Source organism: Theropithecus gelada, chromosome 20, assembly GCF_003255815.1.
Source record: "Theropithecus gelada isolate Dixy chromosome 20, Tgel_1.0, whole genome shotgun sequence".
NCBI lineage: Eukaryota > Metazoa > Chordata > Mammalia > Primates > Cercopithecidae > Theropithecus > Theropithecus gelada.
In genome coordinates, this window is record NC_037688.1 from 15,542,847 (window position 1) to 15,564,780 (window position 21,934).

At 56.9% G+C, this 21,934-nt stretch overlaps 1 protein-coding gene across 10 annotated transcripts in view; it reads left to right on the forward strand.

Annotated features, from left to right (window-relative positions):
• Positions 1-3,660: 3,660 nt before the first annotated feature.
• ADGRG1 (adhesion G protein-coupled receptor G1) overlaps positions 3,661-21,934 on the forward strand; it is a 43,570-nt gene continuing 25,296 nt past the window's right edge. For 4 of the 10 annotated variants that reach the window (XM_025371208.1, XM_025371202.1, XM_025371205.1 and 1 more), the window contains exon 1: positions 11,225-11,859. The gene's annotated coding sequence lies outside the window, so the exon portion shown is untranslated. Of the gene's footprint in view, positions 3,851-3,909; positions 4,105-11,224; positions 11,886-21,934 lie in introns of those variants that run through there. The other 6 variants (XM_025371212.1, XM_025371213.1, XM_025371203.1 and 3 more) reach the window with 3 other exon arrangements.

Consider the following 21,934-nt stretch of genomic DNA (forward strand, 5'->3'; position numbering starts at 1 on the left):
GATAAACCAGCCGGTCAGTGGAGCTGGATGCCGACCCCAAGGCTCATCACGCCTCTGCTGCCTGCTCTGTGGACTGTTTGTTTTCTAAATAAATCTAAGGCCCTGGTACCCAGTAGTTGCTGTGCAAATATCAGGTTAGTGGATGCATACATGAATTAGTGAAGAATGGCCCAAGTGAAATAACCTGTGAGTAGGAAGAGATTTTAAGAGACCATTTAGACCTCCCTGTAGATGTGGCAAGTGTCTTATCTGCAATGCCCTAGCTGAACAACTCCTTGGCTTCCCTCTGAGACAGGTAGCTCACCCCCTGACCTTGTGGACGGCACCAGCTCTCAGAGGGAGCAGGGAGGCTGAGCCTGCAGCTCTGCTGGAGCACAAGACGTCAGAGCTGGGGACCCTTCCTGCCCCTCCACACCTCCTAAGTGCCCCAAGAGGTAAGGAGTCTGCATTTCCTGAGGCCCTCCACTGAGTGGGGGTGAGGGGTGTGCAGGCTGAGACTGGCTCGATAAGGGGCCTGGAGTCCTGGTGGGAGTTCTGGAGTCAGACTGCCTGGGTGGAACCTCCGTTGTGTTCCTGAACCCCCTGTGCCCTATCTGTAAAATCCACATTATAAAGTGGCTCCCTGAGGTCAGGAGTTCGAGACCAGCCTGGCCAACGTTGTGAAACCCCATCTCTACTAAAAATACAAAAAGTAGCCAAGTGTGGTGACACATGCCTATAATCCCAGCTACTTGGGAGGATGAGGCAGGAGAACTGCTTGAACCCAGGAGGCGGAGGCTGCAGAGAGCCAAGATCGCATCACTGCACTCCAGTCTAGGGGACAAAGTGAGACTCCATCTCAAAAAAAAAAAAAAAAAGTTGTAAAGTGGCTTCTGCCTCTTGGGGTATGGTGAGGAGTCCGTGGGCTGATCCCTGTAATGGGCCTAGCACAGTGCCTGGTTGCCAGGATTACATAATAGCTTTATTATTATCATCTATGGCTACCAGACATAGAACTGGACACTCTCTGGCTCTACCCCTTCATCCCAGGGGTGCTGGGCTAGGTCCTGGATTGGTGGTGGGGAAGGAGTCCCAGAGACAAAGCCCTCACCTCACAAATGCTCCCTAGGTACCTGCTGAAGCAATTTCCTGACGCTGTCTCTTTTCTTCCCTTTATTTTTATTTTATTTTATTTTATTTTATTTATTTATTTGAGACAGAGTTTCACTCTCGTTGCCCAGGCTGCAGTGCAATGGCACGATCTCAGCTCACTGCAACCTCCACCTCCTGGGTTCAAGCGATTCTCCTCCCTCAGCCTCCAGAGTAGCTGAGATTACAGGCACGCGCCACCACCCCTGCTACTTTTGTATTCTTAGTAGAGACAGAGTTCACCATGTTGGTCAGGCTGGTCTCGAGCTCCCGACCTCAGGTGATCCACTCGCCTCAGCCTCCCAAAGTGCTGGGATTACAGGCGTGAGCCACTGCGCCTGGCTTCTTCCCTTTACTTTTAGAAGGCAGACAAAGCAAAGGCATGTGCCCTCATTTACTAGATGATCTGAGGCACAGAGAGGTTAAGAAACCTCCCCAGGTGCACCTAGCAAGTGAAGGTCCCAGCCCAGGGTCTCAGGCCCAGCCCCTGCTGCTCTATCACAAGCCAGGGGCCCTGAGGCCAGAGGGCATGGGGGATGGAGCATGGGTGTCAGGGGTGGAGGAGTTGCCAGCGGATAGACAGGAAGTCACTGGGACTCCCCTGGTATTCTTATCAGGGTAGGTGGCATCTCTGGGGCTGTGGGGAAACCCTGGAGCCTAGAGGTCAGGCTGTCATCCCGCAGATCCTCCTTTCTCTGATACTCCACCTCCCTTCTGGTACCCCAACCCTGTCTGTACTCAAGCAGGAGACTCGTAGGGCAGAGCAGGCCTGCAGGCCCATGGTGCAGCAAAGGTGGCATCGGCTGGTGGGAATTTGCCATGGGGAACAGGGGCAAGAGGGAGCTGGGACTAGGAATGCCAGTGGGGTCTGGGCTGGTCTCCAGGAATGGATCTGGGCTGTGGCCAGCAGATACCCCTTCTTTACCACCTTGGGGAGTCAGAGAGGGCTCCAGTCCAGACCTGGCTCCACCAGACCTGGATTCACCTCTGCTCCCATCTGACCATCTGTCCACCCATCCCTGTTTCACCTCTTGTGTCTCACCTCTACCTCAGCTCCTTTTTTCAGCCGTGGAATCGAGCTGGCCTCCTCCTCCTTGCTTCTTAAACACCAAGCCCCGGCCTCGAGGGATGTCCCAAAGGCCACTTTCCTCACCATATTCAGTCCTCATGTTTCACTTCCCAGAGAGCATCTAAGCTGCCCCACCCCACCTCCATCACTCTTTCCCCTTTCCTGGCTTAATTTTGCTCCATAAGTCTTACCACTGGATTTATTTGTTTATTTATTTGAGACTGAGTCTCACTCTGTCACCCAAGCTGGAGTACAGTGTCACAATCTCGGCTCACTGCAACCTCCTCCTCCCGGGCTCAAGCAATTCTCCTGCCTCAGCCACCTGAGTAGCTGGGACTACAGGTGTGTGCCACCATGCCTGGCTAATTTTTGGTATTTTTAGTAGATACAGGGTTTCACCCTGTTGGCCAGGCTGGTCTCGAACTCCTGATCTCAGGTGATCCGCCTGCCTCAGCCTCCCAAAGTGCTGGGATTATAGATGTGAGCCACTGCACCCCACTGCCACTGGATATATTTAATACTTATTTGCTTATTCATTTCTTGTATCTCTGCCCACAGTTCTGAGGGCAGAGGTTTCTGTGTTTTCTTGGCTGCAGGATCCCCCATGCCTGGCACAGGACCTGGTGCACAGCAGGCCCTCAATAGACACTCACGGAAGGCATGGTTCATCCCCTGCCTGTCCGCACTTCCATCCATCCACTGTCTGTGCTTTCTTCCCACACTTCTTCACCCATCAATCACCCAGAATTTCTCAATTCCAGGCCCTGTGCTGGTTCTCAGGTTTGGTGCGCTAGCAGGGCACACAGATCAGGAAAGAAAGAATTCCCACACTTAGGGGTTGGTCCCAGTCGGGGGGGAGCCTGGGGGACTGTGGGAGAAGCAGTGGGGTGAGGGGAGGTGAGGGAAGGTTCCTAGGGTGCATTTAGGTGCATGCAGCACCTCGCACCAGCTGTGACCCACAGCGGCACCTGACAGAGACTTTGTAGAATAAATCAGCCATTGCCCGGATGGCTTCTAGAAGGGGTGGCGGGGCTCAGACGGTGTTCTCAATGTTGGGGATGTGACGTAGGAATCAGAAAGCATCTGGAGGAGGGGTGCCTGGGTGTGAGAGCTTGAGAAACTTCCTCTGGAGAATTGCCGGACTGAGACAAGGAGTGAAGGGTGGGGCAAGGGCCAGGGAGGCAGGGTTAGGGGTGAGTGGGCCAGGGCTGCCTGGAGGACTCCACTCAGCACCCTCCCAGGACACCTGGAGCAGTGGCCGCTGAGCTCTTTCCAGGAAGAGGCTTCCATCCCTGCCCCTTTTTCTACCTCAGTTCTCCCTTTGTCCGGTGTCCTGCAGGAGCCTGGACACTCAGAGAGCAGAACGAGTAGGACTCCCCATCCCCCTCACTTCCCGCCTCCTGACCCCACCAGCTGCTGGCTGGGGCCTGTTTTTATTACAGGCAGGTGAGTCTGGGCCCAGGATTCCAGGCGGGGCCTGGACTGAGGGAGGAGGCAGGAAGAAACTCACAAAGAGTTGGCAGATTACGGATGGAGGGCAGCATCTCCCAACAGCCTGGGCGGCCGCTGAGACCCTAAAACAACCAAGGACTCCCCCAGGCTCATCCAGCAGCCTCTGCTTCCCAGGAAAGAGGTGCTGAAGTCCATGGAGAGGTGAGGGGTGGGGGGCTCAGCACTTACGGGCCAGGTTGGCCCCTGCAAGGACACCTGGGAACAAGAGAGGGTGGCAGCTGCAATGGCTGTGGGGCAGCCGGAAATGGAGCGAGACAGGCAGGCGGAGCCTCACCTGGGGCTGCCCGCCAGCCCAGACAAGCTCAGACTGGGTGCCTGTGGCCCTGGGAGGAGGTGGAAGGGGAGGAGCAGGCCACACAGGCATAGGCCGGTGAGGGACCTGCCCAGACCTGGAGGTAAGAGATGGGTGGGGGACAGGGGTGGGAAAGATAAGTAGGGTGCCACTGCCAGCCTGTCCCCTTGACCTTGGCCATCCCTCAGGTCTAGTTCAATGCCCTGAGGGTCCCGATGTGTGTGGCCTGGCCCTTGGCCTGTTCAGGGTACTGGGCGTCTCTCAGTGGAGGCCCTGGCTATTCTGGGGTTACCCCTTGCAGTGCACAGCGTGGCCGGGCATGCTGGCATGGTGGTCATCCTGGCACCGGGAAGCTGGCAGGTGTGAGGTGTGTTCCCAGTGTCCAGAGGAGGACACTGCAGGACGCAGGGCAAGGGTGACGCTGTGGAGCCTGAGTGTGGACGGGAGGCGGGCGGCAGGACCTGAAGCCTCCTGCCTGCTTTCTGCAGCGCCCTGAGCAGCTTCCTGTTGGGATCCCACGGAAACTGGTTTGGGAGCAGGTTGGCCGAGGTTGTTTGACTTTTGACGGGTGAAGAAGGCAGCCTCCCCTGGCGAGCCAAGTGGAAGGAACGGGGTACAGGCCTGGGGGCGTGCCTGGCCAGTGGCCAGCAGAGGGTCCCCCTGCTCCCCCCAGTTCCCTGCACCCAGCAGCACAGCCCTCCCTGCCCTGGCTGCAAGAGGCAGGAGAACTTCAAACCGTCCCTCCCTCCACCGGCTGCTTGTCTCTTCTGGGCCAGGCCCCTCAATGGTGGCTGAGGACTCTTTGGAACAGGGTACTGTTGTGGAAGAAGGGGCCCGGCCCTGCCACTGCCTCCTGTGGGGCCCTGGGCCAGGCTTCCCTTCCCTCCAGGCCTGTTTCCCTGTCTGTTCCATGAAGGAGAGGCAGGGGCACTGGTCTGTAAACCCATAAGCTGCAGCAGTAGGCCCCTCGCCTGGTCTCTTGGGCCACACACGCCAGCCACCAGAGGTGGGTGTCTGGAGTTGCGGGTGGGGTGCTGGCACCGTGCCTTCTCTACCAACTTGGCTCCCTGGGGCGTGTGGGCAGCAAATGGGCCCCCCGCATTCCCTCTGTTAATTAGGCAGCACCTGCTAATGAGTGGCTATCATCATTGCTCCATTATGCCTTCTGCGCCATCTGTGCCCCAGCACTTAGGGGGAGACCCCAGGGGCTCCTGGCTGCTGGGCAGAGGCACATGCAGAAGGCGGCATTTCTGGGATGTGTTGGGGGACTGGGCGCTCCGTGGGCTTTCCACAAAGTAGTTTCAACTTCTGCTCTTCATTTTACCAAGAGAGAAGTGGTGGCAGTCCTGGTGTCCAGGTGAGGAAACAGTGGCGCCCTGTTTATGATTCTCCCAGTGGGAGGTCTCTTGTAGCCAACACCTTAACACATTCTGTGCTGGGCACTGATGGGGTGTGTGTATGTGTGTAGGGAGTGGGGGTGGAGGTGGGGTGCACAGGGAGATCAAAGCTGACATCCGGGGACACTGTGGCATCGAGTGAGATGATACACAGTCCTCTCGAGATGGACCAAGTCCTGCCATCTTTGCACACTGCCGTGCCGCCTTGTGGGTAGTCACTAAACCTCTCTGGGTCTCATTTGGCTCCCTTGGCACAGGAGCGATGATGCCTCACTGCCTGACCAGAGGCACCTGACCCGGGTCTGGCATCCGAGCAGCTGCTACTCAGACCTCACAGGCCAGGGCCAAGGATGCTGCTGATGCAAGAGGCACAATTTTAGAGGCAAGAACAGCAACTAGGATGGTCTTGAGGTAAGGGGTCTTGCTGGTGACCCCATGCCAAGGCTGGGACCCCTAGTTCAGGAAGGGAGGCTTCTACAGAGGAGTCAGAAGCCTCTCCTGCTGCCCTCTCCACTGGGGGAATTTGGATTTTAAAAGAGAACCCAAGCTGGGCGTGGTGGCCCACCTGTAATCCCAGCTCCTCGTGAGGCTGAGGTGGGAGGATCACGTGAGCCCAGGCGTTTGAGGCTGCAGGGAGCTCTGATTGCACCACTGCACTCCAGCCTGGGCGACAGAGCAGGATCCTGTCTCAAAAAAAAAAAAAAAAGAGAGTGGGGAGTTCATGCTAAACCAAACACACAGCAGTGGCAGTGACAGGTTCTCCAAGATAGACGGATATCCCCGTTTTACACATGAGAATGCTGAGGCACAGAAAGGTCAAATTTGATGCAAAATCTCACGGTTGGCTATTTGGAGGGCTTTAGGGTGACGCTGGTGGCATCTAGGCGGAGTGATGGGCAGTTTGGAGCCTCCCAACCACTGGCGCTCCTCCAGACAAGGCTGCTTCTAGCTGGGCGCCGGGCAGGGATCCTCCCAGGAGCCACACTCAGAGGAGGGGCTGTGCTTCTGGCTCCAATCCCCTGAGCTGCAGAGGGCACCGTGACATCCAGGGATGTGTAGAGTCTCACCCAAGAACCCAGACTTCTGGACGCCCAGCCGTGCACACTGCAAGAGGGGCCCAGGCTGGCAGGCATATGATTGGGTGAGGAAAGGGCTTGATAGAGGTGGCCCAGCCTTGCTCTGGGCTCAGGGCCTTCTGAAGGCTGGGAGCAGGGGTATGGCCAGAATGACCTATTCTGGATGGATCCAACCTTCCTGCCAAGTGCTCTTGGGAGGTAGGCAAAAGGTCAGACATTCCGTCATGCTTAGGGAGAGGGGGTGGCCATGCTGCCTACCTTCTATCTCGGGCAGCGGGGCACCCAGGCGTGCCTTCCCCGCTGGGGAGGTCAGCAGACGGGGGTGGGCCTTGGAGGCCCAGCCAGCCTGAACCCTAAGGAACTGCATTCTGCAGTGGCCCCTCCCCGGCAGGGCAGGGACAGGGTGACCCTGGGGAAGGGAGAACGTCTGCCTGCATCGGGCTCAAGGCCATTTTTTGTTGGCAGGTGGTCAAGATGCCATTGGAACCAAGAAGCGGGTATGGAGGGAAAAGCAGGACTGAAATAAGGCAGCTCTAACCCTGTGTGACCTGTCAGCCCCTTTCCCTCTCTGAGTCTCAGTCTTCTCCTCTCACAAATGGGGAAATCCTCCTTGACAGAGTTGTGGGGAAAAACGCAACTCACCTGCCTAGCACAGTATAAGTGTTCAACAGAGGTCCACCTGCTCCAAGTCTGGAACTTTCGGGGGCTGGGGTGGATAGAGGCCAGTGCTGCAGCCAGGTGTGGACACAGGAGCCTGACTGGCATCCGGGCAGTGCCTCCTCCCTGACCACAAGCTCCAGCGCTTTTGAAACCAGATGCAGGTTAAACATGGGCAAGGCACCTGCCCAGGCTCCACTCACCAAGGGAGCCAGCTAGATGGAGTCTGTCCTTGGAACTCCAAATAAGGTATCAGAAAATAGGCTTGGACCTGGGCACGCTCGCCCCTCCTGTGTGCCCAGCCTTTCATTCTATCATCTGAACTGGCACCGACCTCTTGCATCCCAAGGCTAGACCTGAAGCGCCATTAGACTTGTCCCATTTTAGCGGTGAGGATGACCTTGCTTCCCCCGCATCTCGGCTAGGCCAGGCTCCCTGCTTTTTCCCCGACTGGGGGATGGGCAGTGGGTGGGGGAGGCAGGCCTAGGGAACCAGACACACAGCTCCCTTTGTGAAGGAGGCTGAGTCACATGTGCAACGCAATCCCTGTCGGGCCCTGGGGCGGGTGTGATGGGAGATGGCGTTATCATGGGACTGTGGGTACCCCCACGCCTGTGTCCCGGAGGCTTTCCCACAGGAGATAGCAGGGAGATGGCTGGGAACACTGGCCGCCAAACACATGGTCTGAGCTCAGGTCCTGACTCTGTTGCCGACTTGCTGCAAAGCTTTGGGAAGGTCCTCTGTCTGAGCCTCAGTTTTCATCTCTGTGAAATGGGAATGATCATCACTGTTTTGTGGAGGAGGTAGTAGATGTGAAAGGGTTCTGCAAACTGCAAATGGTGGAGTGCCGGGCCTTTGGCATTCATGTGGGCTTTATGATGATAATAATGATGTTGGCAAAGATTTGTTGAGCACCTACTGTGTGCCAGGCATTGTGCTCAATGATTTACATAGTCACTCCGCTTACAAGGGGAGAAGCCTGGATGTGAACAGCTCTTGTCTAAAAATACCCACCTCTGAGGCTGGGTGCAGTGGCTCATACCTGTAATCCTAGCACTTTGGGAGGCCAAGGTGGGAGGATTGCTTGAGCCCAGGAGTTCAAGACTAGCGTGGACAACATAGCAAGACCCTGTCTCTCCAAAAAATACAAAAGTTAGCCTGGTGTGGTGGGACATGCCTATAGTCCCAGCTACTTGGGAAGTTGAGGAGGGAGGATCGTTTCAGCCCAGGAGATTAAGGCTGTAGAGAGCTATGATTGCATCACTACATTCCAGCAAGGGCAACAGAGTGAGACCCTGTCTCGAAAACAAACAAAAAACCCACTTCTGAGCTGGCAGTGGTTGCTCATGGCCATTTGCACAGGTAGGGACAGCTTTTCACTGTTTGCTATGCTGGTTCCCACTAAATGCTGCGGCTCTGGCTGGAGGGTTAGAGGTAGAACAAGGGGCTGAAGACCTCCTCCTAACCCTCCCAGCCTCTCCATGTCTTCCTACTCCCCCAGGCCTCAGTCACAGCAGACAGTAAGGATGCCCTAACCTCTTATCCCTGTCCTGAGGCCGTCATGTTCTTGGAGATCTCCTACCTCCCTGGCAGCCCCCTCTCTGCCTCCTTTGCAGGCCACTCTGAATAACAGTGTCCTGGCCAATGCATCAGGGTGCCTATTGTCTGCCAGGCCTGGGCTGCAAGATTTACGCATGTGGCCTCATTTAATTGCCCCAATAGGAGGTGCTATTTTGGTTCCCACTTGGCAGGCGAGGAGATAAATGGATGGAGAGATGCTTGCCCAAGTCATCCAGCTGGCCGGCTGGGAGTAGAGGCCAGCTGGCCTGAACCCAGAGTCTGTGATCAGAGACTCCGGGCTCAGAGAGGGGGCAGCAGCATTGCCCCCTCTCCTCTGTCCCTCAAATGAAGGGCTTCCTGCACCTTCAGCTTTCTGCTGTGTTATAGAAAGGCATGGGTACCTCCCTGTACCTCGATTCCCCTTCTGTAAAGTGCGGATAGACTGTTGTGAAAACCGAAGGAGAAGATGAAGTGCCTAACAGGGGCCGGATCCCTGGTGTCCTGTGTTTGGTTACAACCCACACACCTGGAGGCCCAGCCAGGTCCAAGCTGTGCGATCTTGGTTAAGTTACTTCATGTCTCTGACCATCTCTAACATACAAGTGGTACCTAGCCCACAGGGTTGTGTGGATAAAATGAGAATGATCTGCATAAGCAGAGCATCTGACACCATAAAACCTCCAGACATAGCAGGTTACTATTAGTCCTGTTAATCAGCACTCATAACAGACAGTGTTGTGTTTAATAATTCATTGAATTTCTCCCCGTTTACTCCCAGAGCCCCCCTGGATGCTGAATACCAACTCTGGGTATCACTGTGATGAGAGCCAGGCTTGTCTCCCTAGCCAGGCTCAGAGCTGGGGGCCTGCTTCCTTACCTGCCTGCCCCTAGCTCCTAGTAGGTCTCTGCAAAGCCGGACGGTGAGACAGGCAGGCAGAGCTGGGCAGCCAATTCCTGCCCAGCCAGGCGGCCCCATAGGCCTCTCCTATGTGGCCAGAGCGGCAGCTGGCTCTGCACTGTCTTCAGCCATCTGCAGAGACAGTGGTGCCTGCAACTCTCCATCTGTGCTCTTCTGGTTGGTACCCTCTGTGGGGTGTGTGTGTGGTGGTGGAGGAGGGGGACAGCTGCCCTGTGGGCCTGGTCCCTGGGGAACAGCTGAGGCTGCCCCGGTTACCAATTGATCAGGCCCTGAAGGACTGACCTTGGGGAAACTGAGGCAGAGGTGGTGGTATGTCAGGGACTCCGCATCCTCCGCTGGATAACTCACTTGCCCTCCCTTGTTAGTAGGCCCCCCAGTTTAGGCTGGTCCCTGCTGCTTTGGCAATAAGGGAGCTCCCACTGTAGCCCTGGGAGGGAGCAGAGGGTCTGACATGGGCCCAGTGCCCACTGTGCCTCCCTGCCCCAGGCATTGGCCCACAGCCTGGACTGGGGGCTGTGAATGTGGGGAGCACAGTACTATTTTCTAGAAGCTCTCACCTTGTGGCCTCCCTGCACCCCACGGGGTGGCTTTGTGGCCCTTCCTTTCTGCAGCTTGATTTCAGGCAGGTAGGTGAGGAGTGCAGTTCACCTGCGGCAGCCCCGGCTCCTAGGCTGCCTGAGACGTTCCATTCATTCTTCCTCCACGTGGCATTGGGAAGCTTTTCCAGGCCCCCTCGTTTAGAAGGCAGATCTCTGCCGGAGAGAAGGAATCTCAAGTTCCCCAAGCATCCACGTGTCCAGGCCCCAGGCCGAGGCCTGGGGAGCTGGATTGCTGAGTGGTTAGGAGCCAGACCTCCTGTGCCCCCGCCATCCCAACTCGGGCACCTCCCTGCTGTGTGATCTTGGGCAGGTTCATTCTCATCTCTGAGCTGCATGTCTCTGCCTTAAGTTCCCTCTTCTTCATCACCACATTCACAGGGAGTGTTTATTGAGGGCTTGGCAAGTACCGGGCGGCGGCGCTGGTCTGAGCAGCAGGTTTGACTTCCCTCCACTGCCAGGGGCGCTCTGGAGCTGGAATGCAGACGGTGATCAGCGAGTGTAATTACTGTTGTTGTCACCACTCACCCTTCTGACACTGTAAAATCCTCCCAGCATGTCTGACTGAGGAATCATCTATCCTCATTGCTCGGAGGAGGGCAGACGGGAGCCTCTGCAGGGAGTGTGAGTCATCCAAAGCCTCTTGACTTGAGAAGGGTGCTGAACCCCAACAGCGGGAGGTACTGCTGACAGAGGAATGACCAGAAAGGGGATGGGGCATGGCCTATTCCCACTCTCTGAGCTTTTGGGGCCATTGGGAATGGCTCTTCACCCAGGCCTCGGTTTCCCCTTTGGCTCAGCAGATGGATTAAAGGAGGCTGTTTCTAGAAGCCCCTGGGGTCTCAGAATCCAAAATGACTTGGGATATTGAAACTGCGGGTGCTTGAGGAGCACTGAGAGGGGAGACGGGTCACCCCCTAGAGGGGACGCGGGTCAGCCGGTCCGTCGTGCGTGGCCTGGCTGGCCTCCTGCCCGGCTGCCTGTCACCCGCTCCCTCCTGACTGCCTTCCGCTCTGCCGGTCAGCACTGGCTCCCGTCGGCTGCCAAGGAGGCTGGACTCTCCTTCAGGAAAGGGTAGTTGTCGCCCTGACTTGGGGGGTGGGTGGACAGCATCCAAGGACCCTGTTGCCATGGCAACCCTGGCCTCTCTGTGGGAACTTTGGGGATACTGGCCCTGGGAAGCTACAGATGGAGGCTGAGGAAGCAGAGTGATCCCCGGCCCCTGCCTGTCCCTGAAGTCTGTCTGCCTGGATGAGGGGTGAGGCTGAGGTGCCCCCTTGCCCGGCGCTGAGTCATGGGCATCCCCCAGGGTCACTGCCTCAGCGCTCTCAGCCCTGCCCCCTCCTGGTCTCCCTCTGAGAAATCCATGACTCACGTATATCGTCCGTCATCCCCAGTCAAGCTCAGGGAGGAGGGAGGAGCCCAGCTGGGGCAGGAGGGGGGTGTCTCCCCACCAAACACACCCGGTCCCTCCCTCTCCACACTAGCTGCCTGCCCTGCCCTGCCGTAGGAGATGGACTGGGAGCCTCCCACACTCTCCAGCTCACTCGGCAGGCAGCGGGGACCAGGGCTGGCAGGTTAAGCCTCTGGGGGTGGATCCTGAAAGGTGGTCCAGCCGCCTGGCCCTGCGTGGGACCTTCCACCTGGCAGCAGGTACCCAAACACGGGCTGGACAGCAGGTGGGAAGAGGAATAGTGTGTGAGTGTGAGGGTGGGTGTGTGCATCCATGCACGGGTGGCTGTTGGGCAGTGGGTAGGGGTGGTGGGGAAATGGGGAAATGGGGGGGGTCTTGGTATCTTGGTGGGATCTAGCCCAGATCAGCATGGCTGTGGGGGGTCTCTAGAGTCGGGGTGGACCCACAGGGAGATGCCTGGGAAAGGGCTGGGGCCAAGGGGGAGCGGCACGTCCCAGGGCTCCCAGGCATTTTGTAGCAGGGGAAACTCAGAGTGGTGTAGTCACTGGGCCCAGCAAGCTGGGGTCTGCTCTCTGGGCTGTGAGATCAGTGCTCCCACCACACAGGTGGGAGAACCGAGGCTCCGGGAGGGCAGGTGGCTTGCCCAGGGTCACCTAGCACATCCAGGGATAGAAAGCCGGGGGCCGGGCTCAGGGAGGAGGGGGCACTTGAGGGGACTCCTGAGGGCAGCTTTCCTGCAGCTGCCCCTGGGGCTGGGGCTGGGAACGGGGTCCCCACTAAGCTAGGGACAGCTGTGCTCTTCATCACCAAGGCCAGCTTTGGGAGGAGGTGGCCCCACAGGGTCTCTGAACATGGGGCACCTGGGTGAGAGTCCTGGAACTGGTAACACGCAGACGGGAAGCGCAGGCTGCGGGCTGAACACCCTGTCGGTTGCCACCAGACCTCAGGGCTCTGGCTGCCTGGGACTGATAGGACTTCCCACCCTGGTCCCCGCGGGGGCTGGGGGTGTGTAGGAAACCGATGGTTCCTGTCCTCCCCCGTTCCCAACTCACCTCCGCTGTGTGGTAGAGTTGGGGGGTCTCCCAGCGCCCCACCAGGAGGGGCTTGGTGCTCATTTTACTGAGTGGGGAGGAGGGGATGGGCCAAGGCAGGGCCGTCCCACTCCCCACCAATGTGGAGCAGCTGTGGCCTGGAGTCCACGGGCTGGGTAGAAATAGCCTTTGTGGCTCCTTCAGCGGACCAAGGAAGTTATTTATAGAAGCATTTATTGAGCGCTTACTGTGCGCTCTGTACTCTGTTGGGGACATGGCCGTGAGCAAGGCGAATAAGGTATCTCAGAGCTCGTGAGTGGCCCAGACCCCAGAGCCAAGACCCCTGCCCCTCCCAGAGGGTAACCCCAGGCAGCCCGTTGGCTCCTTGGGGTCAGAGGCTGTGTGAGAAGGAGCATATCGGGGCTTTAATAACCATGGGCTGCCAAGTTGGCTCCCCAGAGCCCAGGCAGGGGTCCTGGTGGGCTCTTGTCTGCCAATGTCCAGGTGTGGAATGAGCTCTTAGGGCCAGACCTGACCCCTTCTTTGCTGCAGGGACCCGAGATATGGAGCCACCTTGGTCACGGCATCACTGTGGCCTCCTTGCCCTTCCTCTCCTCTGGCCTCAGGAGCTCAGCTGTTAAATGGGTATGTAGGGGTGATCACAGCTGGCCTGGCCCCCGGCTCTGAGAGTGCTGGGTGATGGAGAACACAGCTCCAGGTGTGATCTGTGACGGACAGGCTGTGTCCCCACCTGGGCCACTGGGCAAGGGCCAGTCAGCCTGGCATGACACTTCCTTTTGTCAGGGACACAAATAAACAAAACGTTAGGAGGTGAAATGGAGGCATGAGATAAGCTCGCTAACCGGAGGCCCAGAGAAGGGGAAGAGGACCAGGGAGGCTCTGCGGAAGGCACTTAGGCTGGGCTTGGGAGAAGGTGGGAGGGGAAGGAGCTGATATCTGTATGAGCACTGTAGGGGGAGTCCTAGTGGAGGAAACTAAGTAGGAAAACATTTGGGGAATGATACAAGCTGAGGACCATGGGAAGGGTGTTACCGGACCCCTGGCATGGGTCATTTCATGGGACTTGATGAGCCAGGCCAGCAGGTCCCAATCTGCTCTGTGGGGGGAAGAGAGGCAGGAGGACTCACCAGGTGGGTGCTGTGTGGGGCTGGGGGCCCAGGCTACAAACCCAGCAGGACGGGGAGGGGCAGGATGGGTGTGCAGTGTGAGGTTGGCCAGGCAGTCCCAATCTCTGGCTGCTGGGTCAAGGCTGAAGCTTGGGGGCAGCTTCACGTATGAGGGAGATGAGGTGGAGGTGGCGCCCAGTCGAGGGGAAGGGCAGGAGAGAGGTGGCAGAGCTGCAGCAGGGTTGGTGTAGGGGGTGGCCTCCTGGCAAGGCCCAGCATGACAAAGGCAGGTGCGGGCAGTGGGCAGAACAGCTGTGGAGGTGCCACTGCGGACTGTGCTCCAGCCGGACTGGGATGCGGGTTCCGCCATCCTGTGCAGAAGCTGTGTACAGGTGGGGCCTGGGGGCTGTGCTGTCTCAGGGATGCGGGATGGGTTTCCATGTGGTAGGGCTCCCAGGGAGGCCACGGAGGAGGCCGTGGAGAAGTTGGGTGGAAGTCGGGAGGAGAGGGAAGCGTGACAACAGAGCCCCAAACCCCAGCACTACCTCCTCCTCCCAGACCCAAGCCTGAGCAGCGCTCAGCCCCCGTCCCCATGCTGGGGGTGGCCCTGTGGACCCCGCCTTCTGACTCACAGCAGATGGGGGCATCATGTGAGCAAACCCAGCAGTCGGGGGTGATCAGACGCAGCAACCGGGCAGATGGCAAGTGGGGGGCGGGGCGGGCTGGCACAAAGGGGTCTCTCAAACCGGGTGGGGCGGGGCCCTGGCACGGCCTCAGCCTCCCAGGCCTACTTTCTCCTGAGCCGTCACTCGGCTGAGAACCTGCCCCTCCTCCTGTCTCTGGTGCTCCATCTGGGGCGCCTTGAAGCCCCCAGGGGAGCCCTGTAGATTCTGGGCTTAGGCCTGGACTGCTGGGTAGAGGGGCCAAGGGTTGGGGAGCAGGAAGGGACACACATTTTCTGACCACTGCGTAGTGCTAGCCTGCCCTGGCAGGAGGTCAGCTAAGCCCCAAACTCTCCCTGATTCCCTGATGGCTGAGCCTGGACGAGAGCAATCCTGGACCTTCCCCGACATCAGACTCTACCAGGCCTTGGGCTCAGTGCCTTGCACACGACACCCACTTTTCAGATGAGGACACTGAGGCAAGGGAGGCTTACCCAGTGAGCAAAACCACATCTTTGGGGGTCCAGAATGTGGACTCTTGTGTCTTGGTGGAGAGGAGGCTCCTCAGCCAGCCGGGCACATGTCTTGAATCCCGCCCCTGCCACTGCCAAATCCGCACACCTGTAGGGACACCCTTACAGACAGCAGGGTGGCTTGCCCAGGGAGAATCTCGGCTTTGTTTCTCTCTGGTTGTGTGAACGTGGGCCTGTGCCTCAGTTTCCTCATCTGTAAACTGTGGATTACAATCACATCTACTTCCGAGGCTGTTACGAGCATGAAGAGAGTTGATATAGGACAGCATATGGGACAGTGCATTTCCCATACTTGGGAATGTTAAGCCTTTTTTATTACCTCTCCCATTCAACAGATGGGTGTACTGAGGCCCAGAGATAAGCTGTAATAACTGCGAGCACTTCTCCCTGCCCCCGCTACTACTGGGAGAGCTGTGGCCACCTGGACACCAGTGGCGCTCACTCACCCACCTCTAGCCTGACTCGTGCTTTGGTGAGGAGGCCAGTGTGGTGGGCGTCGGGCTCCCAAGCTGGCGCCTGCGCAGGCTCAGGCAGTTTGTGGTATGCTTGGCAGTTCCAGGCAGAGATAAAAGCTCAGCCCTGGAGGAGCTGGCATGCTTCCGGGCACCAGTGGACAGGCCTCTCTGCATTAGTGGGAGATGGCCTGGCGGTGGGGAGACGGCCTCACTGTCCAAGAGCCAGCCCAACCCTGGTGGCCTGAAAAGTTCTGCGGTGAATGGCTCTGGTTTGGCTTCCCAGACTCAGGGCTACTTACACCAACTCCAAAACAAGAAACAGTGAGATGGAGAGCCGCCTCTGCCACCTCCCAGGCCCTCTCCCCTCCCGTTCCCAGGTCTCTGTCCTCCTCCTAGTACCCCAGCCTGGATGCTGAAGGCCCACGGAGGAAGACTGACTTTTGAGAGGAGCTGTGGAGGCTTGCATTCCACTGTCAAAGATGACAGCTTCTCTGGACCCGTTTCCCTGCCTGTAAATGGAGATAACAATACACCCCTTTGCAGGGTTGCTGTGGAATTTGGGGCAACAAATGGCTGCAAAGTATGTACCTAGCACAGTGCATGACTTCAAGAGGTCCTCCCTAAACCTCAGCTCAAGGTTTAATCTTCCAGGTCATGGGGTCGTTGAGTTAGGCTCAAATCTTTGAAAAATGATTTAGAGTAAGCGGCTGAATTTCTCAAAACTTCATTACTTGGGCTGTGAAAGTCTCTGATATCTAAATGCGGCCCTGTGGAGATGAACTGAGACAGCCACATGTTGTAGGGGCTCATGAGATGTAGACCCTGTCCCCAGCTGGCCCAGAACTCTGCTTTTCCATCCCCCAGCCAGGCTGCCCCCTAGGAGAGGCAGCACGAGGTGGGCTGTTAGGGGTGTGGGCCCTGGGGCTGCCTGATTCTGTCCCAGCTTCACTGGCGGTGTGACCTGGGACAGGTATATTAACTTCTCTGTGCCTCATCTTCCTAACTGTAAACATGAGGATGGTAATGGCACCTTGAGAGGGTTAAGTGAGCCTCTAGATGTTAAGTGCTGAGTGCAGGGCCGGGCACACCTCAAGTGCTGTTGTCATTGCTCCTTCTGGGCCATGACCAAGCCTTGCTCTTAGACAGCAATGGAGACTTTATCGGGAACAATGACGCCATCCTCCCAAGATGTTACTGGGAAAACCACCAATCCTGTGACAGCTTCCCCTTTGGACATGCCCATTACTAGGGTCTTGATCTGCTGCCCTGAGGCATTGTCCAGTCTGGGGCTCCTTCATGTTCCTCAAGACCTGAGACCTGACCCAGGGTTTGGAGTGAGTTGATATGACCCTGGGCCGGGGAGCTGGGCTGCAGCCATTACCCACAGAACCGCTGACCTTTCAGCGGACCAGAGGCCATGACACTAGCCCTGGAGAGGAGGCCTGGGTTCTAGTCGAGCTGGTTTCCTGGGACAGAACAGCACTGTGGTCACTTCTCTGCTGGGTGAATTCCTGTGGCCCCTGGGAGCTAGGCTGAGCAGCTGACCCCTTCTGGGTCCTTGGCAGAATCTGGGCCTCAGGGTGTGGCTCTGTGGCTGGCACCTTGGGTCTCGGATCCTGTGGCAGGGGGTCAGACAACTGCCCAGACCCACCTGCTTTGATGGTGACAGATGCTAGGGGTGAGCCCCAGGGGCTGGGGGGGCCGCTGAGTCATGCTGTGCCCTCTGCCCACTGCTCCTCTGCTGTGTCACCATCTGGGCACGGGCCAAACAGTTCAGGGGCGACTCACAGCCCAAACCTCCACCCCTGGGGCATACACTTCACTGCCTACAAAGACCCTCATTCAATCTTGAGTGCTGCTGGCCCTCTAAGACTTGAAACTTTATCCACATTTCACAGATGAGGAATCAGGCCCAAGAGCTTGGAGCAGTCAGTGGTAGCAGGGCCCGAACCCAGTCTCCGGCCTGTTAGCCTGGACTTTTCCCCAGAGTGCCACAGATGGCCATTCCCATGGTAGGTAGTGAGTTCCCCATCTTTGTAGGTGTTCAAGTGTGGCAGGGGAGTTGCAGAGGCAACTTGGGTATTGCATGGGGCTTCTCTTCATGGCACCTTCCAGCCCTGAGCTTTCCCAGCCTTGGGGGAGATGGGCACCTGATTCCCACGTTCCCCCAAGTCGTTATGTCCCTAAGCAGCACATGGGTCATTCTAGCTGTATCAGGCCGTGCTTGTGGGCAGGTGGTGCCTTTATCTGGAAACCCTCTTCATACCCTGGCCAACTGGCAAGGTTCTTCCAAGGAACCTCCACCATGAAAGCCATGAATGCATCTTCAGAGACTCCTGTCCATGTGTAAATAGCTCAGTGGGCTGGATGGGAGGGAGCAGAGGGGGAGAGGCATCCAGCCGAAGAGGACTGGAGTGAGCTGGGAGAGGCTGATGGAGGTCAGGAGGGGCAGGACACCTACCTGGGGAATCTTCAGGGCCCCTTGCTCTCCCTTATCCAATAGGCTTGAACCTGAATAGGGGCCTTCCTGACTTCATGGCACTCCCCCTGCCCCCTACCTGCCTAGAGGACAGTGGGCAAGGCTGGAAGAAATCTTCATGTACAGTTTCCTCAAAGCTGTACTTATCCTACACCATGGCCGTGCTGGCCACACCCTCTGGGGGGCTATGCCACCTGTGCGCACACCTAGGGGACCAGATGCACATGGTCGGTCCTCCAGTTCCTCTCCTGCCTGCGTCCTGGCACCTTAACTGGAGGTGGTGGGAGCTGGGACCAGTGCAGCACCCTCACCAGCCATGGTGGGGGAGGACAGCCAGTGCCTCTTCATGGAGACCCTGCAGCAGGTGGCGGCATGCCCCAGGGTCCTGTCTCTGTCCCTCTACCTGGGTTTGGGAAACTGGAGTCCGAAACTTTAGTGACTGTGATCGGGGAAGGACAGCAGTGTTTGCAAACCACATGAGCAAAGGAGAGAGCAAGGTCCGGCCCCGCCCCTGTTCCTGGGCCTCGAGGCTTTGGGCCCTGTGGCTCAGCACCTCTGAGCCTCCCATTCCCTCTCTACGGAGTAGCTGCTGCTGACTCTCCATGTTGATGCCAGGGCATGCAGGACAACAGAGGCAGCCCAGGGAAAGGAGTACACCATGCTCCTTTGGATCCAGTTTTACCAGCTCTGTGTCCCTGGGCAAGCTCCGTGTCCCTGTGTCCCTGTTATAAAATGGGAATGATAGTACCTCCTCACAGAGTGGCCCTGGAAGCATGTGAGGCCAAGTGCATATCCTACGGTTTGTACTCATGCATGGTTTCCTTCTCTGCCCCAGCTGCCTCATGAATCTCTGCAGACTAGTCCTTGGGACACACCCCACCCCCAGCTTGCTAGACTGCAGGACCCCATGGCCATAAGCAAGTGCCCTTTCTCCTCCTTGCTTTACCTGGGAGAACCCATGGGGAGCACAGGTAGGAGCTTGGTGTCTGCAGCAATGGGAACGTGCCCCACTTTCATTGGCAAATCTGCTACCTGGGCTCTCCTTAGACCCGAACCACAGGAGTGGGCCTTTGAGGGTCTTGGGGGTGGTAATTTTGCTTTAATGTAGAGAGAAAATCCAAGGTTCAGTGCTCACAGATTCAGATGGAATCTCAGACATCTTCTAATGCAGCACTCATTCAAACTGTCTGTGGCCCTAGCGGCATAGGAAAGGCACGGGCTCCCAGGCTTCCATGCCGCAGGACTTCTCAGAGCCTTTACCAGGAAAGCAAAGGAGAGTTTGCCTTGTGTATCAGATCCTATCAGGCTATGCACAGTCTTGGGAACCCTTCTCTGGCCAAGCACCCAGCGAGGTGTGTGTGCTCCTGATCCTGTTAGAGGCGGGGGAGTGGAGATGGCTCAGTGCTCGAACCCTCTCCATCCCCTATCCCCTACCCCTCACATAGCCTGAGTGGCACTTCTGGGTTGGATCTTCTAGATCTTCTATGGTATCTATCAAGAATGGCTCCTTTTAGGAAGAGGTGTGGAGCCTGCCTGCCCTGGGTTAGAGTCCCAGCTCCGTCTCAGTCTTCATTTACTCATCTAGCAGTCCCTGGGATTATCTGTGGACCAGGCACTGTGCTAGGTACTGGAGATGTAGGTGGTGAGCAAGACAGGCGAGACAGCAAAGCTGAGCGAGGGATAACACGTAAGCAAACTGCAGAGTCTTGTCAGTGTTGGGTGCCGTAAGGGTAATAAATCACAGTAATACATCACATGGAAGCAAGTGATGGGTGCGGAAGATAATTTTAATTGGGTAGTCATGGAAGGCTTCTCACAGGAGGGGACATTTGAGTTGAGGCCTGAGAAGGAGGCAGTCAGGGAAAGGGTCCTGGAAAGGGTGTGCTATGTTGAAGGAAAAGTGCGTGCAAAGACCCTGAGGTGTGTCTGAGGATAGAAGTCTAGAGTGGCTGGAGTTGGTGACTGCAAGGAAGGGATGGGGTGGCATAAGGTTGGGGGACGGGAGTAGGCTTGTGGTCACTGGCTTGTGATTTCAGCAGTCCTGCTGCTCCCTGAGCCTCAGTTCTCTGACTTACAGAATGAGCTTCAGCATTTCGGTCCCCGCCCCCACCCTGGTGGGGAATGTTGTAGGTGTGAAGTAAGACAGTGCTTTGGCTTTTGGCTCTGGACAGCGATGAGCTATTGCAGTTATTTTTATTATTACCATGAGTGGGACGTTTAGGGACTATGGGTGGGGCTGGGGAAGCTGTGCCTCTGTTTCTCTGGGTTGCTGTTGTAAGTGAGTACTAAGTGTATGTAAAAGCCGTGGCGTGCCTCGTCTGTACCTCCCCCCAGGTCCCCTGAACCACAGCCCCCTGCCAGCTCCCTTTAAGCCCAGGATCCTTTGATGCAACAGAGGCCGCCTTCTCCGGCCGGCAAGCCCTGTGAGCCTTTCCGGGAGAAGGTTTCACCAGAGAACAGCAAGTCCTTTCTTTGCTTTCTTTTCCTCTTCCTCCGGGGGCCAAAAATAGGGCCTGAATGGGACCCAGCTCTGGGCCTGCAGTGAGACAATAGCGGCCTCCTAACTGAAGCTGCCTCCTGGCTCTGCTCCACGGAGGGGCGGGAGAGGAGGGGAGTTGCAGAGACGCCATCCCCTCAGCCCCAAGCCCCTGCTGCCTTTCCCATGGCGTCTGCCAGAAATCACCCCAAAGCCCCTTCCTCTGTCGGACGCTCCCCTCGGAACGTGATGGCCAGTGGGGTTCCCTGCTTGTGTTCTCAGAAAGTGCTTGTAGCTGGTTGACTGAGACCCCAGGACCTTTTGCACCCCTGAGCAATCCCACCCTATCTGCTGCCCTGTTGCTGGTCTGGAACCGAAAACCTCGGTGGGGGTTCTAACTCCTGGTTCTCTTCTGTGCCCTGTCCGGGGAATACCACAGTTTTTATGCCTTTTCCCCTTTGATTCAGTGGGTATGAGAAACTTAGAGATCAAAGGAATGTGCCCTCTTGGAAGAGAGTGAGCTCCCTGTCACTGGAGATGTTCAAATAAAGTTGGCCGAGCATTGAACGTGGGGGAGAGTTAGGGATTAGTCAAGCGCCAGATGGACAACTGGTCCTGATATCTTCATGTCCCAGAGAAGATCTCCGTTTAAATTCCATACCCCTCCCTTACCAGCTAGGAGGCTCACGGCAAGTCACATCCCCGAGCCTCTGTTTCCCCCATCTGTAAGGTGGGTCCCATAGGGCTAACCTTGTAGAGTGGTAGAAATGGATCTCCAAAATGCCCAATGTAGTTCCTGGCACACAAGAGGAGTTTCAGAAGCTCTGCCTCTATTTTCCTCCCTCCCCAGACTGGAAAAAGAGAATCTGAGCGCTTAGCCCCCTGGGAGCTCTAGAAGGAAGCCAGGAGGAACCTCCAGGCCTAGGACTAACTCAGAAGGGAGATTCTTGGTAGGCTGTGGCAATCTGAGAAGGCTTCCTGGAGGAGGTGGACCCTAAGGAGTTTTCAGAGAAATATGATGCACACATTGTGCTCACAAAAGCCAATGGTGGGATTAGAGGGTGTTCTGCTTGTTTTGAGGCCAGGGCCACAGTCTGGCAGCTTCTAGAAGCAAATCCAGCTATTGTTAGGCATAATTTGGTTACTGGGTGGCCTGCACTGCGTTCTAAAAAAGATTTGGTTTCGGGCTGGGTGCAGTGGCTCACACCCGTAATCCCAGCACTTTGGGAGGCCAAGGCGAACACATCATGAGGTCAGGAGTTCGAGACCAGCCTGGCCAACATAGTGAAACCCCGTCTCTACTAAAAATACAAAAATTAGCCAGGCATGGTGGCGGGTGCCTATAGTCCCAGCTACTCGGGAGGCTGAGTCAGGAGAATTGCTTGAAACTGGAAGGCGGAGGTTGCAGTGAGCTGAGATTGCGCCACCGCACTCCAGCCTGGGCGAAAGAGCAAAACTCCATCTCAAAAAAAAAAAAAAAAAAAAAGATTTGGTGTTAAAGTCAATGTTGACAAACTTGCAGATTTCATGTAAAAACCTGGGGCTCTGCCT